The sequence below is a fragment of the Mustela putorius genome, unplaced genomic scaffold (assembly GCF_011764305.1).
Source record: "Mustela putorius furo isolate JIRA1106 unplaced genomic scaffold, ASM1176430v1.1 tig00003901_pilon_pilon_pilon, whole genome shotgun sequence".
Taxonomy (NCBI): domain Eukaryota; kingdom Metazoa; phylum Chordata; class Mammalia; order Carnivora; family Mustelidae; genus Mustela; species Mustela putorius.
In genome coordinates, this window is record NW_025422049.1 from 17932264 (window position 1) to 17951559 (window position 19296).

Below are 19296 nucleotides of genomic sequence, written 5' to 3' on the forward strand. Positions count from 1 at the left end.
GCATACAGGAGACATTAAATGTTTATTGAATAAGTTGGGTGAATGAATAAAAGCTTTTTTAAAAGAAATCCAAGGCAGGGCACCTGGGTAGTTCAGTGGGTTAAAGCCTCGGCCTTTGGCTCAGGTCATGATCCAGGGTCCTGGGATCCAGCCCTGCATTGGGCTCTCTGCTCTACGGGGAGTCTGCTTCCTCCTCTCTCTCTGCCTGCCTCTCTACCTACTTGTGATCTCTGTCAAATAAATAAATAAAATATTAAAATAAAAAAGAAATCCAAGGCCTAGTCTGCATTCCTGATAAATTAAATCAGAATCTTTGATGATGAGGTTTGGCATTGATGTTTTTTTTAAAGCTCCCCAAGTGATTCTAACACTCAGCAAGGGAAGAGAGCCACTGTTCTAAGATTTAGTTATTTTTGATGGAGTACAGTGTATTGGTGATGCACACAGGCTTTGGAATCAAACAGAAGTGTTAAAGCCCTAACTCTACCACTTACTATGTGACAACCACTGAATTAACATCTCTAAACTTCAGACTCCTCAACTGTTAAATAGAAATAACAGTACTTTCCGTATAAGGTTATTATGAACATTAAATGAGATAATGCATATGAAGTCTTCAATACACTACATGGTACATAGCAGAAGCTCAATATTCTTAAACCATAGCTAATATTGGCATTGCTATATCATTTGATACAGAGTAGAAATGTCTTTGAACTCATGTAGACCTTACTTAAATTCCATTTCCACTGCTTTCTAGCAATATGTTAAGTAAATTGCTTAAACTCTGAGACTACAGTAGCCCATCTGTAAAATATGGTGATAATAATAACTTCATTAATGTGTTGTGAGGATTAAATAAAATGACATACATAAAACATTTAGCAGGGGCCAAATGCAATATAAATAATTATGAGAGGGAAAATAAGCTGGCATTTATTATAACTGGCAGCAAGAAGTTACATTCCATTAAAATCTCCACATAACAGCTTCATTCTTACAAGATGGAATGTTCCCAGCACAGTGTTATAGTCCCATACCCTGGACTCTTTTCCTAATTACTAGGAATATCATGTCCTCCAAAACAAAGAAATAATCCTCTGGTTACAAACTGCTCCAAGAAGTGTTCTGGCCCTCAGATATGATGCTGGAGGGATGCATGGCCACTTACTCTCTTCCTGGGAAATTTGAACCATGCCCGTTATTTCAATCATCCTTACAGCCACTGATTATTTATCCCAGTCTAGCTCTCTACTCTGCAATCTACATTTATAGATCTGAAGGCTTATTCAACATCTCCACTTGGATGTAGACATCCATCTTCTTCTTACCTCCTTTGGTAGTTTTTATTTGGTTTGTCCAGCATTCGTCCACTGATCTGTGTTCTGAAAAGAAACCCTATCTCTCTTAGTGGAAAAATCAGATTCTCCATCCCTGAATTTAATAGCCTGAGTGGAGACTTATAAGGACTGAGGTTCTGCTACCCAAATACTCCAAGCTTCGTTAGTTCTGGACCTCCCTGAGGCCTTGTTTTTCAGAATTTCCTTTGGTTTTGATCAACTCCAGTAGTCTTCCAAAAATCCATATTTTTGCCCAAGTTACTCAGAACCAAATTCTATTGCCTGCAGCTAAAAAAACCCTGACATAGAAATTATACTGGAGAGTGAGTTACAGTCAACAGACATTGAATCTTACCTCCAGGCCTAAAATGAGTATTTGTGCTTTTTAAAATTGAGATTTAACTCACATATCATAAAATTCACCCTTTTAAAGTATACAATTCAATGATTTGTAGTATCTTCACAAAGCTTTGCAACCATCAGTATCTAATCCCAGAACATTTTCATCACCCCAAAAAGACACTGTGCCCATTAAGCAAACACTCCCCATTCTCCTCAACCCATGTTCCCCAGCAACCACAATTCTACTTCCTGTCTCTAAAGATTTGCCTATTCTGGACGTTTCATATAAACATAATAATATAATAATGGTCTCTGGTGTCTGGCTTCTTTCACTTAGCATAATGTTTTCAAGGTTCATCAATGTTACAGCATGTACCAGTGCTTCATTTCTATTTATAAATGAATAATAATCTACTTCACATTCACTAGGATGGCTATAACTTTAGAAATGGAAAATGGCAAAGATGTGGAGAAACTGGAACCCTCATATATTGCTCATGGGAATATAAAATGGGCATCCACTGTGGAAAAGTTTGACAGGACCTCAATAAGTTAAACATTCGATTACCATATGACCTGGCAATTCCACTCCCAGGTATGTATCCAAAGGAATTGAAAACAGGTATTTAAACAAAAATTTGCACAAGGATACTCATAGACGCACTATACACAACTGCAGAAAGGTGGAAACAACCCTAATGTCTATCAACTGATGAACCAATAAACAAAATGTGGTATATATTTACAATGAAATATTATTCAGTCCTAATAAGGAGAAAAGTATTGATATACAGTACAACATGGATGACCCTTGAAAACATTAAGCTAAGTGAAAAAAGCCAGACATAAAAGGCCAACACACACTTATACTATGGCCCAGAAATTCCATTCCTAGATACTTACTGCTCCCTGCTGCAAGACAGCAATGCAGAATTGCTTAACGAATATAATACAAGTTTCAGTTTGGGGAAAATGAAAAAGTTGTGGAGATGGATAGGGGTGATTGCTGCATAAAAATGTGAATGTAGTTAATGCTGTACATTTGAACTGTACACTTAAAAATCACTAAAGTGATACATATTGTTATATATATTTTACCACAGTAAAAAAAAAAATAGGCAAAATATTTGAATAGACTATTTCCAAAGGAAGATTTTCAAGTGGCCAATAGCACATGAAAAGATGCTCAACATCGTTAGTCATTAAGAAAATGCAAATAAAAACTACAGTGAGGTACCACTTCACAATGGTTAACAATAAGACAGACCCTGCCAAATGTCTTATAAGGATGTTGGTGGGAGAGGAAAATGGTACAAAAATATGGCAGTTTCACATAAAACAAAACATACACCTATACTATGACCCAGAAATTCCATTCCTAGACATTTATCATTCCCTGCTGATAGATAGATCTCCACATTCATATATACATATATGTATATTTACATATATATACACACATACATATATATTCAAAATATAGTTATACAAGAATGTCTATAGCAGTTTTATTCATAATAACCTAAACTAGAAACAGCTCAGGTATCTATCAACACAAAACTGTATAAACAAACTGTGGTCTATTCATACAATGGAGTGTAACTCAGCAATAAAAAGGAATAAGGTATTGATACAAGCAACAGGATGAACCATGCAGAGAGAGCTTTATGTTAAAGAGAAAGTATTGTGTAATCGCATTTATATGAATTACTAATATGTGCACAACCAATCTTATCACAATAAATAAGAACAGTGACAACATTTTTAAATTTCTTTTCAGCATAACAGTATTCATTGTTTTTGCACCACATCCATTGCTCCATGCAATACGTGCCCTCCCTAATACCCACCACCTTGTTCCCCCAACCTCCCACCCCCCAAGAACAGTGACAACTTCTTTTTTTTTTAAGATTTATTTATTTGACAGACAGAGATCACAAGTAGGCAGAGAGGCAGGCAGAGAGAGAGGAGGAAGCAGGCTCCCCGCAGAGCAGAGAGCCCAAAGTGGGGCTCAATCCCAGGCCCCTGGGATCATGACCTGAGCCGAAGGCAGAGGCTTTAACCCACTGAGCCACTCAGGTGTCCCAACTTCTGATGGGGATTAACTGCAAAGGGGAATTCCCTGATATGATAGAAACCTCTTGACAGAGGCTTTGGTTATGTCAGTTATCAAAACTCATCCAGTGGAACACATGATTCTTATATTTCATATAAGTAAATTTTATCTTTAAAAAATCATAAAGAAATATTGAACTCTGATTCATGAAATGGATGCTAAATGGCACAGTGGTGAACTGAAGCATAACTAATGCATCAACAAATAAAATGGATTGACGAGTGGACAGATATGGAATAAGCAAACACAGCAAAATGTTAAAAATGTTAGAACCTAAGTGTTAGGTATCCTAATAAGTGGAAAGTATCATAATAAAATTTGAGGGGAAAAATTCTGTGGGATATGGTAACAGAGAAGTTTATAGCCTTAACTGCATTTATTAGAAATCTGAAAGAGTTTTCAATTTAAAAAGCAAGATCAAAAGGAAATAAAAGTAATTAAGATAAAATCAATCATTATTCCACAAGGAGAGGTCACCTCATACCTGTTAGAATGGCTGTTATCACAAAGACAAGAAATAAAAAGTGTTGGTGAGAATATAGAGAAAAGGGAACCCCTGTGCATAGTTTATGGGAATGGAAACTGGTACAGCTACTTTGGAGAATAATACTGAGGCTCCTTAAAAAATTAAAAATATAACTACCATATGATCCAGCAATCCCAGTTCTATGTACTCATCTAATGAAAACAAAAACATTAGCTTGGAAAATATATATGCACCCAAATGTTCACTGCAGCATTATTTGCAATAGCCAAGATAAGGAAACAACCTTAGTGCCCACTGATGGATGAACAGATAAAGAAAATGTGAGATAAATAGATAGATAATGGAATATTATTCAGCAGAAAAAAAGAATGAAATCTTGCTGTTGGAGGAAGTTGTCAAGAGGATGTGTCCTCCAGCTGACCCATGAGTAGGACCTGGGCCACTGGAGGCTCCTCACTCCCTCCCCCATCCTTAGAATGTGCAGTCCACTTGCCTCCCCCCTGCTCCCAGAAGCTATTCCAAGGACATAGCCTTGAAGAGTAAGGTGTTGCTGAGGCCATCTGGATGGTATACATGACTAAATCCCTTGAGGCCTCTATATAAACTTAAAATTCTCTTGGGCAGGTATGAAGATCTACTCCTCTTGTGGCTGCTCAAGACAAGTCTCATAGTTAAGTTCCATTGCTTATTAAAACTGCCACCCACAAATCTGAAGTAGTCTGCCTCTTCCTTCCGTCTCTCCCTGCCCTCCATGTATGGGGCCAATTTCATATTACAATCAGTAAAGTTCCCAAGGTTGCAAACAAACACCTGCCGTTTTCAGCAACATGGATGGAACTTGAGGGCATTATGCTAAGAGAAACAAGTCAGACAGGGAAAGATAAACCATATGATCTCACTTATATGTGGAATCTTGAAAAAAAAAAAAAACTAGCCCAGAGATACAGAAACAGACTGGTGGTTGCTAGGGGCAGTGGGTAAGGTATAGGTGAAATGGGTGAAGGGAGTCAAAAGGCACAGTCTTCCAATTCCAAATAAACAAGTCATGGGGATGTAATGGACAGCATGGTGGCTAAAGTCAATAATACTGAATTGCATATTTGGAAGTTGTTAAGAGAATAGATCTTAAAAGTTCTCATCATCAGGTACCTGGGTGGCTCAGGTGGTTAAGCGTCTGCCCTCAGCTCAGATCATGATCCCTGAGTCTTGGGATCAAACTCTGCAACTCCCTGCTGAGCAGGGAGCCCGTTTCTCCTTCTCCTGCCTGGTGGTGTTCTCTCTCACTGTCTTTGTGTCTGTCTCTCAAATAAATAAATAAATAAAATCTTTTTAAAAAAATAAAAGTTCTCATCATAAGAAAAAAATTCTTTATGGTGATATTAACTAAACTTATTGGGATCATTTCACAATATATACAATTATCTAATACTATGTTTGTTAATTACACCTCTACAAAAATATCAATAATTACTGAAATAGAAAGCAAATAATAAGAAAACAATAGAGTGGATCATAAAAGGAAATGCTAGTTCTTTGAAAAGACTAATAAAGGGGTGCCTGGGTGGCTCAGTGGGTTAAGTATGGACTTCAGCTCAGGTCATGACCCCAGGGTCCTGGGATGGAGCCCTGTGTCTGGCTCTGAGCTCAATGCTGAATTTGCCTGTCCCTCTCCCTCTGCCTTTCACCCTGCTCATGCTCTCACTTGGGTGTATACTCTCTCTTCCTCTCTCTCAAATAAGTAAGTAAAATCTTAAAAAAAAAAAAAAAAGACTATGGGGTGCCTGAGTGGCTCTGTCAGGTAAGTGTCTGCCTTTGGCTAAAGTCATGACCCCCTGGTCCTGGGATTGAGCACCACATCTGCCTCCCAGCTCAACAGGGAGTCTGCTTCTCCCTCTCCCTCTGCTCCTCCCCCTCCCCACCCCCTGCTCATGCTCTCACTCTCAAATAAATAAACAAAAATCTTTTTAAAATTAGAATTAAAAATGATAACAAGTAAGACTAATAAAATGGACAAATTTTTGCAAGTATTACTTTAAAAAGGCACAAATTAACATAAAAATAAAAGGGAGCCAAACTACAAAAACAGAGATTAAAAATGATTTTATTTTTTTTTTAAGATTTTATTTATTTACTTGACAGACAGAGATCACAAGTAGGCAGAGAGGCAGGCAGAGAGAGAGGAGGAAGCAGGCTCCCCACAGAGCAGAAAACCCGATGCGGGGCTTGATAACAGGACCCTGAGATCATGACCTGAGCTGAAGGCAGAGGTTTTAACCCACTGAGCCACCCAGGTGCCCCTAAAAATGATTTTTTTTAAATTTATTTGACAGACAGAGAGCACAAGCAGGCAGAGAGGCAGGCAGAGAGAGAGGAAGGGAAGCAGGCTCCCTGCTCAGCAGAGAGCCTGACGCGGGGCTCGATCCCAGGACCCCGGGATCATGACCCAAGCCGAAGGCAGAGGCCCAACCCACCGAGCCACCCAGGCACCCCCCTAAAAATGATTTTTAAAAGTACTATGTGTAACTTTTATACCAACAACTTAAAAAATCTAGGTGAAATGGATAATTCCCAAGAAAATAAATAACTAAAGTTGGCCTAAGAAGCAGAAAACTTAAATAAGCCAATTAATCATAGAAGAATATGAAATGATACTATGACCCAGCAATTGCACTGCTGGGTATTTACCCTAAAGATACAAATGTAGTGATCCGAAGGGGCACATGCACCCGAATGTTTATAGCAGCAATGTCCACAATAGTCAAACTATGGAAAGAACCTAGATGTCCATCAACAGATGAATGGATAAAGAAGATGTGGTATATATATACAATGGAATACTATGCAGCCATCAAAAGAAATGAAATCTTGCCATTTGCGACAACGTGGATGGAACTAGAGGGTATTATGCTTAGCGAAATAAGTCAATCAGAGAAAGACAACTATCACATGATCTCCCAGATATGAGAAAGCGGAGATGCAATGTGGGGAGTTTGGGGGTAGGAAAAGAATAAATGAAACAAGATGGGATCAGGAAGGAGACAAACCGTAAGAGACTCTTAATCTCACAAAACAAACTGAGGGTTGCCAGGGGGAGTGGGAAGGGAGAGGGTGGTGGGGTTATGGGCATTGGGGAGGGTATGTGCTATGGTGAGTGCTGTGAAGTGTGTAAACCTGGCGATTCACAGACCTTTACCCCTGGGGCTAATAATACATTATATGTTTATTAAAAATTTTTAAGAATTATTTTTAAAAAGAATATAAAATGATACTAATCTATTTCAAAAGTCACCAGCCCAAAAAAGCTAGGAACAGATTAATCACACTTTATATAAATTTATATAAAAATTTCCATAGCAAAGTAAAAGAAGGGAAATGACACTACACAGTTATAAGGCTAGTATATCATCTTGATATCAAAACTGACAAGTAAAAGGAAAGAAATTTGAATCTCCCTGATGGCTAGTGATGATGAACATTTTTTCATGTGTCTGATAGCCATTTGTATGTCTTCATTGGAGAAGTATCTGTCCATATCTTCTGCCCATTTTTTGATATGATTGTTTGTTTTGTGTGTGTTAAGTTTGAGGAGTTCAATATACATCCTGGATATCAACCTTTTTTGTCTCTACTGTCATTTGCAAATATCTTCTCCCATTCCGTGGGTTGCCTCTTTGTTTTCTTGACTGTTTGCTTTGCTGTGCAGAAGCTTTTGATTTTGATGAAGTCCCAAAAGTTCATCTTCGCTTTTGTTTCCTTTGCCTTTGGAGACATATCTTGAAAGAAGTTGCTGTGGCTGATATCGAAGAGATTACTGCCTATGTTCTCCTCTAGGATTCTGATGGATTCCTGTCTCACATTGAGGTCTTTTATCCATTTTGAGTTTATCTTTGTGTATGGTGTAAGAGAATGGTTGAGTTTCATTCTTCTACATATAACTGTCCAGTTTTCCCAGCACCATTTATTGAAGAGACTGTCTTTTTTCCACTGTATATTTTTTCCTGTTTTGTCGAAGATTATTTGACCATAGAGTTAGGGTCCATATCTGGGCTCTCTACTCTGTTCCACTGGTCTATGTGTCTGTTTTTATGCCAGTACCATGCTGTCTTGGTGATCACAGCTTTGTAGTAAAGCTTGAAATCAGGTAACATGATGCCCCCAGCTTTATTTTTGTTTTTCAACATTTCCTTAGCAATTTGGGGTCTCTTCTGATTCCATACAAATTTTTGGATTATTTGCTCCAGCTCTTTGAAGAATACTGGTAGAATTTTGATCGGAATAGCATTAAAAGTATAGATTGCTCTAGGCAGTATAGACATTTTAATAATGTTTATTCTTCCGATCCAAGAGCATGGAATGGTCTTCCATCTTTTTGTGTCTTCTTCAATTTCTTTCATGAGTGTTCTGTAGTTCCTCAAGTACAGATCCTTTACCTCTTTGGTTAGGTTTATTCCCAGGTATCTAATGGTTCTTGGTGCTATAGTAAATGGAATCGATTCTCTAATTTCCCTTTCTGTATTTTCATTATTAGTGTATAAGAAAGCCACTGATTTCTGTACATTGACTTTGTATCCTGCCACGTTGCTGAATTGTTGTATGAGTTCTAGTAGTTTGGGGGTGGAGTCGTTTGGGTTTTCCATAGAAAGGGGAACCCTCTTACACTGTTGGTGGGAATGCAAGTTGGTGCAGCCTCTTTGGAGAACAGTGTGGAAATTCCTTACAAAATTAAAAATAGAAATACTCTATGACCCTGCCATTGCACTACTGGGTATTTACCCCAAAGATACAGATGTAGTGAAAAGAAGGGCCATCTGTACTCCAATGTTTATAGCAGCAATGGCCACGGTTGCCAAACTGTGGAAAGAACCAAGATGCCCTTCAACGAACGAACGGATAAGGAAGATGTGGTCCATATACACTATGGAGTATTATGCCTCCATCAGAAAGGACAAATACCCAACTTTTGTAGCAACATGGACAGGGCTGGAAGAGATTATGCTGAGTGAAATAAGCCAAGCAGAGAGAGTCAATTATCATATGGTTTCACTTATTTGTGGAGCATAACAAATAGCATGGAGGACATGGGGAGATAGAGAGGAGAAGGGAGTTGGGGGAAATTGGAAGGGGAGGTGAACCATGAGAGACTATGGACTCTGAAAAACAATCTGAGGGTTTTGAAGGGGCAGAGGGTGGGAGGTCGGGGTACCAGGTGGTGGGTATTATAGAGGGCATGGATTGCATGGAGCACTGGGTGTGCTGCAAAAATAATGAATACTGTTATGCTGAAAATAAAAAATAAATTTTAAAAAAGGAAAGAAATTACATACCCATCTCACTGATGAACTTAGATATAAAAAATGCATAACCTTAATATCAAAATCAAACAGCACGAGAAAACTATAGGCCATCATTTTTTATAGGTGTGCTAATGGCATTTTTGGTAAGACAATTCTTCCTTTAGCATCCCTGGTCCTGATCTACTAAATACTAGTAGGACTCTTCACACAGAAATCCAAGAAACTGACAACTAAAGCACTTCCAAGTGTCCCATAGAGGGGTAGTTCAACCCCAGGTTGAGAATCAATGCTACAGGAAATATCACTTATGAACACAGATACAAAACTTCTAAGTAAAATATTAGTCCCTCAAATTCCATCATACATTTAAAAAGATGTATCACTAATTATAGATTAATCCTAGAAACAAAGGGAAGATTTAAAACTTACAGATCCATCAAAGGGGAACAAGGAAACAACTCCTTACTTGGAAAATTTGGCAATTACAGGGAAAGAATTAAGCATTTATCCTGTCTTTCCTATAGGAACTATATTTTGGGGCTTATCAAATAGCTGTACTAGATGAAGGATGGTTCTTAAAGAGTGGTATGTTAGCTAATAAATGCTGAAAGAATGATAGAATCATTACATTGAAACCCTTAATGAAATAACTGATTCAGATAGTAGTTATCAAATAGGTGGTAAAGCCATTAGATGGAAAGATAATGGAGAATATTACACTGAAGGGATAAGACTATCACCATTTCAATTCTCTTTCAGTATCACTAAAAGTAAGATGAGCAAACTATGTAAAAGGAAGTGCATAGTATCAATCCCAAGATAGTCTCACCAAATAATAATAAAGAACCTGAATATAATCAAGTGTTTAGTTCTAACTTCCAGTAAATAGGAAATATAGGCAATACAAAAATAAGTAAAACAGCACCTCAAGGAAGTAATCAGCCAAATCCATATTGTGGGAGAGTCTACAGGACAAACAGAAGTGTCTTCAACAAACCAATGGCACAGAAATAAAAAAGAGGAGGTATTGCTCTGTCTTAGCTTTTTAAAAACTTGGAAGAAACTTAAAAGATATAACTAATACAATAAGTTAACCTTGGTTGGATCCTAATTGGAACAAACCCCAATGGTAAAAACATATTTTAGGCAATTAGAAAAATCTTCTATATGCTGGGTATTCATCTGATAATGGCATTATGATTATAGGTGAAGATGTCCTTTTTGCTATAATTTTTGGGATGCATACCAAAATATTTAGGAGTGAAGTCAGATGATGTTCATGATTAGCCTAAAACATCCCAGCAGAAGAGAGGAAAGGGAGATAGCTGAACCAAGTACAGTAAATGTTGATGGCTATATAAGTTGAATTATGGGTATATGGGGTTTATTTAACTCTCTACTGTAATTTATGTTTGAAAATTTTCATAACTGGAAGTTTTTAAATCAATGCAATTGATCAATGCATCAATGCAATTCAATGCATTAACAATTTAAAGGAGAAAACCTATATGCCCAACTTAAAGGTAAAAAAGCAAATGACAAAATTTCATACCCATTCATGCTTTTAAAAAGTCCCCAAAAAGTTAAGTATTAAAGAAAACTTATTTAATAAAGAGCAAGTACCAGAAACTCACTGTAAGCATCATGCTTGATAAAATTTTAGAAGCATTCCTAGTTTTTAATTTAAATTTTGTTAGTTAACATATAGTGCAATATTGGTTTCTAGAGTAGAGTTCAGTGATTTATCACTACATACAACACCTAATGCTCATTATAAGTGCTCTCTTTAATACCCATCACTTATCTACCCCCATCCCCCCCCAACTTCCTCCATCAACCCTCAGTTTGTTCTCTGTCATTAAAAGTCACTTATGGCTTGGGACGCCTGGGTGGCTCAGTCAGTTAAGCCGCTGTCTTCAGCTCAGGTCAGGATCCCAGGGTTCTGGGATCGAGTCCCACGGGCTCCTTGCTCCGCAGGGAGCCTGCTTTTCTCTCCGCCTCTACCTGCTTGTGCGTGCTCTCTCTCGCTCTTTCTCTCTCTCTGACAAATAAATAAAATCTTTAAAAAAGTTTATAAAAGTCACTTATGGCTTGTTTCCCTCTCTCCTTTTTTAATTTTCCCCTTCCCATATGTTCATCTGTGTTCTTTCTTAAATTTAACATATGACTGAGATCATATGGTATTTGTCTTTCTCTAACTGACTCATTTCACTTAGAAGCATTCCTATTAAAGGGAGAGATAATGATGTCTGCTATTATGCACTATTAAATCTTATACAGGGTCCTGGCCAATGCATTCAGGCAAAAAAAAAAAATGCACATAGTATACAAGTTGAAGACAGAGACAAAACTATCAATATTTGCACATAATCTGTTTGTCTACCTAGAAAATCCAATAGAATCAACGAAAAAACTATTCTAAATTAAACAGAATTCAGTAGTTGTTGGACACATATGATTTCATACAAAATTCAATAGTTTTCTTATAATAATAATTATAGAATGAAATAAAAAATCCTGTTAATCGTAACAACACTATAAAGTATCTAGAAATGACCAAAACAAGGTATTTTCAAGACATATATGGGGCAAATTATAAAACATTACTAAAGAACTTAAAATTTTGAATAAATGGAGAGCTGTGTTTATTCATAAAAAGGAAGACTCAGTGTAAAGATGCAAATTCTTCCCAGTTAAATCTGCAAACTCCATGCAATGTCAACAAAATTCCCAATAAGATTCTATATGGGTATGATGATCTCACTCTAATATCCTTATAAAAAAAGTAAACAGGCAAGAATAACAAAAAATATTTTGAAGAAAAAAGAAGGCTCTTTTCATGCCAGATATTAAACATGTTATAAAACCACAGAAAGTAAAAATGTGCTGTGAATGTAGGTATAAATAAATGAATCAGTAGAACTGACTAGAGAATCCTGAAATAAACGTAAGTATGCATAAAAATCTAGTATTAACTAAAGATAGCATTTATAAGTCAGTAGAGATGATGCCTGGGTGGCTCAGTTGGTTAAGTGACTGCCTTCAGCTCAGGTCATGACCCCAGAGTCCCAGGATCGATCCCGCATCAGGCTCCCAGCTCCATGGGGAGTCTGCTTCTCCCTCTGACCTTCTCCCCTCTCGTGCTCTCTTGCACGGTCTCTCTCAAATAAATAAAGAAAATCTTTAAAAAAAAAAAAAGAAGAAGTCAGTAGAGAAAGGAAAAAGAGAGGCATGTACAAGGACTTACATTGCACCACATTTTATATTAGCAAAAAAGTTGGAAATGACCATGTCAGTGGGGAAATTGACATACAAATTATAGCCTACCTATTCTGTAGAATACTATGCAACAGTGAAAAAGAGTAAATTAGATTTATAATGTACTAATATGAAAATTTCTCAGAATAATGAGTGGAAGCAAGTAGCAAAGCAATACATATAGGCATGATACAATTTATAGTTTTTTTTTAATTAATTAATTAATTTATTTATTTATTTGACAGAGAGAAACCACAAGTAGACGGAGAGGCAGGCAGAGAGAGAGAGAGGGAAGCAGGCTCCCTGCTGAGCAGAGAGCCCCATGCGGGACTCGATCCCAGGACCCTGAGATCATGACCTGAGCCGAAGGCAGCAGCTTAACCCACTGAGCCACCCAGGCGCCCCTACAATTTATAGTTTTTAATAACACTAAATAATACCATATATTCCATGTGTATGAGAAAGAGAGAGAGTGAGAGAGACAGAGAGAGGGAGGGAGGGAGGGAGGGAAAGAGAATGTTTCCCTATTTGTTTCTGCAAATGAACAGAAAAAGGTCTAAGAGAAAATAAGCCAAACAGTGAATAGGAAGGAGGAAGGCCAGGGAGGAAATCAATGACAGACAGAAGCTTTTAGCCTTCCCTTTGAAATTCTAATCCTTTACAAGAAAAATGTACATGTTCATGCATCAGGTGGGAATTAAGTCAATAAATAAGAAATTTAAAAGCAGCATAACAATATGCTTGACTCAGTTATATAAAAAAATTCTATATGTGTATAAGTACTTCTTTTATAATATAAATGCATGGAAAGGATACCATAAGGATACTCACCAAAGTGTTGATGGTTTTGTTTTGTTTTGTTTTTTGGTGGGATAGCAAATAGGGAGGGAGCACGAAAGGCAAGTTTCAAAATTTATTCTCTCTATACCTGTGTATTGTTCTGATCTTTTACCATGAAAATATACTTATATATTACTGAATAATTAAAAAATAAAGACATGGAAGAAGTCAAAGACACACTGTTAAGTGGAAAAAGCCAATTGCTCTATTTTATATATATAATATAATTATATTGTATACAAACCCAACAATGTATACATATATTATATGTGTGTGTATATACATACACATATTCTAATGTACAAAGTACAAACTAGACTTTCACAATTTATTTCTGTGTTAGATTATTTTTATAAAGAGCAACAGTTTTGAATTAAGAAATACTATAATAATTTTCCAATATATACATTTATCAAATTACTATTCTATACCTTAAACTTACAACAATGTTATATCTCAATAAAAGTGGGGAGAAAGAATTAACATACAAATAGAGAAATCTGATTATGTCATTCACCTAATCAGAACTTTTTTTTTTTTAAAGATTTTATTTATTTATTTGACAGACAGAGATCACAAGCAGGCAGAGAGGCAGGCAGAGAGAGAGGAGGAACAGGCTCCCTGCTGAGCAGAGAGCCCAATGCGGGACTCAATCCCAGGACCCTGAGACCATGACCCAAGCCGAAGGCAGCGGCTTAACCCACTGAGCCACCCAGGCGCCCCCTAATCAGAACTTTTTAATAGGAGCATTCCCATTGCTCCTAGAATAAAACCTAAAATAATTAAGGCAGTCTGCCATTCAGCCTCAGCTCTCCCCCTTGCTTAATATGTCCTAGTCATAGATGACTATCAGTTCTTCAAGTCCTTTATACATGTTCTATTTTCAGGTCTCTACAAATGTTACTTATTTCCTCTACCTGAGACACTTTCTCCACGTACCCCTCATCCTCCTCTATCTACCCCAATTGATCCTTCATTTCTCATCACTTCCTCAGGGAAGCCTTCCCTGACATTTTGTACAAAGTCAGGTCCTCCTGCTGTAAGCCCCTATAGAACTCCCCTTTTTTCCCCCTTCATAGCTCTTCTCACAGTCTGCAGTCTTCTATTTATAGGGTGGGATTATTAATCCCAATTATCACTCCCCCTAGTCTGGAAGCTCCATGAGACCAGGACTTTTGTCTGTCTTGTTATATCCTGACATCTGGTAAGAGCTCAGTAAATATTTGAGAAATAAATGACTGTTACCCATTCATTAGGATGGACTGTGGCTTTGGCACTAGCTCCATTTTCCTCTCCATTCAAACCCCTGCCATCATATAAACAACCTCAATGACTATGGATGATTCACCCAACAGTCGAGCCCCACTGCCCCTTGATCTCTACTTCTATAAGCCCTGATCACATATCACTTCCCTTGCCATTTCTAGCCATTAATATTCCCGACCACCTGCTAAATATGGGACTGCTCCTCTTCAGAATTCCTGAACTCCTCTTTCTCAGTCTCTGGCTACGAGCTCTCATCCTTGTTACTTCTGGGTGCGCAAAGTACCCACTCCTCGTTTTCATCACGATCTCCCATCATTTGACTTCTCCCATTTGCAGCTCATTCCCAGCTCATCCCTTTACTCTGTAGCCAGTCTAGACTCGATAGTACACCACAGCAACCACTCTCTCATTAGCAGCCTCCCTGCTCTTACCATTTTTAATCTGCCATTTTGCTGAGCAGTTACTATGGGCCACTCTCCGTGCATTATCTCTGTAACTTCTCACAATCCCTAGATGAGGTAAAGACCACCACTGTCCCCTTTACAGATAAGGCAAAGGATTTTTTTTTAAGGGAACAGATTCTTAAAGAGGTGATGTGATTTGTCCAAGATCACACAACCAGAAGGTGGTGGAGCAGGGTAGAGCTGAGATGTGAACAAGATCTGTCAGACATCAAGGTCAGTGCTCTGAACCAGTAGGTTGTTTATTCACTCAAAGGGAAAGGTAACTCTGATTGCAACAGATGGGAGGGAGGAGGGCACGTGTGAAGTCTTCAAGCCCAATGAAGCCATCCAGGTGAGAGCTGATAGTGGGCTTATCATTATCTACCTGAACATTGCAAAGAATTCAAATTATAAAGTCCCACTTACTTCAGGTGTGTGACTTTAGGGAATGGTCTTGGTGGGCTTTGTATGAAGGCACAGCTTAGTGCGCCTAGAAGAGACCAAAAGAAAACCATCAGTTTAATACACTCTTCCAGAATAAAATGTTTACTTTAACTTCTCTGGAAATCTATATATTTCTACTTTTGCTGCCATTTATTAAATACCTCCGTGTGCTGGGAACTTATTATAATCTTGGTTACACTTCCAACAACCCCGTGAGCTACTCCCTAGTTTTATAAATGAGGAAAGTGACACCCGGGGAAGATGAGGACAACTGCTTCGGTCCCACGGTTAGTTAATGTCAAACATGGGATCAGGACCCAAGCCCGGGTCTTCTAGCCTCTTTCCCCGCAAAGTGCCAACTTTAGAGTCCTCCTTCCAACACTCCACACACGCTGGTGAGACCCTGGGTGGGGCTCAAAGAGGGGCGTGCTCCCAGTCGCTGCGCTGCAATCTTAGCAAGGCGCTCACCAGCAGGTCTGAGGCTGATGAGCTCGCCCCCCACCTCCCGCGCCCCAGCTTTAGGGGATGGCCATGAGATCCCCGCCTGCAGTTGTCCACGAGGCGGGAAGGGGGTGATCCCGCCGTGTCACCCCTCTTTGAGGGCACCAAGACCCAGGGCACAGCAAAGCCAGCCGCGAAGCCACCCCGAGTCCGAGGCGGCCCTGCAGAGAGAACGGGCAACAGCTCAGTCACCTATTCCTCCTCTCAACAATCCAAAGACACGATGGTAGATCCTAAGGTGACCTATATGAGCTTTCTCCCCGCTTGAAGCCATGATCTGGGGGCCATCCACGGGCCCAGGAGCCCTCGCTGCTTGCATGCAAACCATGCAAACCGTGTGCTGCTGCTGCTGCTGCTTCTTTTTTTTTTTTTTTCCTCCAGGTAACGGTCAACAGTTTTCCCGGATTGCCAAAAGCGTCATGTCTTCTCTCCCTCCCCACCTCAGAAAATAAAAGTTAAGAGTCATGACTTCAGGCTGTCAGCTCGAGCTGACCAGATAGCCTTACCTCAGTCTCAGAGGCACGCAGAGTCAGTCCCGCCCCCTCCATCAGTCAGTGGTCCTTTCCGCTCTCCCCTCCCCCTGACGCACGCCTACACGAAAGCACCCCCCATGTACGTACCCCCCCACGCACGCGCCCCGCGCACGCGCTACCAGTCTCCACGCATACCTCCACACACAGCTCTGTAAGTGGCTGCACGCGCGCGTGTCCTCCACGTGCCTCCACACCCACTCGTTCCCGCAGAGAGGCGCTTCCCCACGTAGGCACCTCCGCGCCCCGCTCCACACACGCGCATCTCCCTTTACACCTCGGGATCCTGAGGGGCTGGCGGGGCCAGACCTCCCCTGCTGCCCAACTTCTCCCGCAGCGAATTCCCGCCCCGGCACGTTCCGCTCAGCCCGCGGCAGCCCTGCCGGCTAGTCTGGACTGGGCGGCCACCTCCCCTCACATCCCAGGAGACACCAGGCGGGGTGTGGCACCTCCCACGCTCGGCCACCAGGGCTTTCAGGGCTTCGGGGAAGCCAGCCGCCGGGGCTGCGGCAACTCGCTTGATTTCCGGCCCGTCCGAATTGGCGGGTGGGGGGACCTTTCTGATCCGCGGGGAAGTGTTCACCTGGTTCTTAAAGCTAGTTGGTCCTTCCTCAATTTCCTGCCAGAGGGAAGGGCTACGGAGAGGGAGCCAAGGTCTTTGGGGCGGGGAAGAGGAAATGACTCAGAGTTAAGAGGCGGCTCAGAGGGAGGAGCCGGTCTGGAAAGTGGGGGCACTGGCGGGGTGGGAGGGAAAGGGGAGAAAAAAGAGAATGGGAAATCCGTGGCGGGGGTGGTTTTGAGGGTGTCTGGCGGAGTCCTCGGAATGCTTCCTGGTCAACCCCAAATTCTGGTGCCACTGGCCAGGATCGTTTCTGAGGTGCTGGGCCTCAAACTCCATTACCCCAGTGCCAGAGGCAGCTAAGGCTGGGAACCTTACTAGCTGCTCACTAGGCACCACGGAATCTACTGGTCTGGACAAGGGCACAGGGATTAACTCTTCGTGTTCTATGGAGCCAGTAATAGTCTTTAGCTCCTAGGGCCGCTGAAGGATTAAATTAGTTACTACATTTCAAGTGCCTGCAGTAGTGTCAGAGACTGTAAGCAATCAGTGATAGCTCCTATAATTACAAAGGTTCATTCATCGGTAGTCTGTCTCCCCTCTAGATTATTGTGAGTCTCAGGAGGGCAGAGATGATGTATTTGAGTCAGCACTGAACTCCAGCACCTGACACAAAGATCCTATCAATAAACTACTTGTTCAGTGAATGATTAAGCAAGTAATTGCATAAGTGCCAAGACCCTCTCTCTTCCCTGTGAAGAGTATGTTTGTGGAAGTTTAAGGAAGAATGGCTGTGATTGGGGAAGGTGGCACATAGGACCCCTGTTGGTTTCTGTATCAAGTGCCCTATTCTGCCCTTAGAAAGTGGAATGTCTTTGGCAATTTCCTACATGGACACATGGAAAACTGTCAGACAGCTAACCTGAAATTTGAAACTGAGACGTGACTAGAGCAGGATCTGCATTTTGTACAGTTAGTGAATAAATCAAGGGAAGAGGACTGAAGTGGAAAGCTCAAAAATAATGGTGTCAAATGTATGTGGGGGAGTCTGGCATGGGAGCTCTGAGTGAAAAGAAGTGTGTGAACAGGAGTACAATCACCTGGAAAGGGAGTCTGATGAAGGTCCCAAAGTAATAGCAATGTTACCCACTTTTCTAGTTGCAGGGGTCCTGATGATCTGCCCTGGTGTCCCAACATTTTTGGGCTAGGTATGCAGATTTGACTTCTAGCACTACATTCAGGAAATTTGCATTTATGGGAAAGCCTACTGTTATAGCTAAAAGGGACCTTAGAAATTACTCATACATTTCAATTTATAGTTGAAAAACTGAGCCAGAAGGGACTTGGGTTTTTGGATTCTCTGGCCTTGGTACTGAATTTTGCTGGGTCTGCAATTGGTTGTGTGTCCCAGTTATTCCTTAAATCCCTGCCTCCACCCCATCCCCACCCCAAAGACACTGAAAGGACATGAATGGAAGGTCAGCAAAAGGGAGGGAGAGGGGGAGCTCCTCAGCAGACCCTGACTTTGCTTCCTTTGGCTTCCCCCCAGGGAAGGTACCTTAGCGTTCAGCTAGCTGCTGTAGGAGAACAACTGCTCTATGGCACCCAGGCAATCTCACATGATCTACATTCATCCTGCCAGCAAAGGCTTGAACCTTGAATCTGAATCTTGGCAGAATGCCTGTGATCCTCCCAGGGCACTAGAGGATGGGAGGCGTACAAGGAGCTGCTTCAAGACCATGGCTACTTATCTCCCACTACCTCCGTATCCCTCCCCTCTCCCCTGGAAGGCTGTCAAGTAGAAGCTCTTACCAGACTTGGACATAGGACATACATAGTAAATGCTGATTGAATAGAGCATTTCATCTCCTCCCAC

The 19296-nt window shown here is 40.4% G+C and overlaps 1 long non-coding RNA gene across 1 annotated transcript in view; it reads right to left on the minus strand.

The window, feature by feature from the left end:
- The window catches only part of LOC101676673, a 29295-nt gene extending 11196 nt beyond the window's left edge, over positions 1-18099 (minus strand). Inside the window, exons 1-2 of the long non-coding RNA XR_006603024.1 lie at positions 17445-18099; positions 15813-15876 (exon numbers count right to left, since the gene is read on the minus strand). This is a non-coding gene — a long non-coding RNA (uncharacterized LOC101676673). The remainder of the gene's footprint in view (positions 1-15812; positions 15877-17444) is intronic.
- Between the last annotated feature and the right edge of the window lie 1197 nt (positions 18100-19296).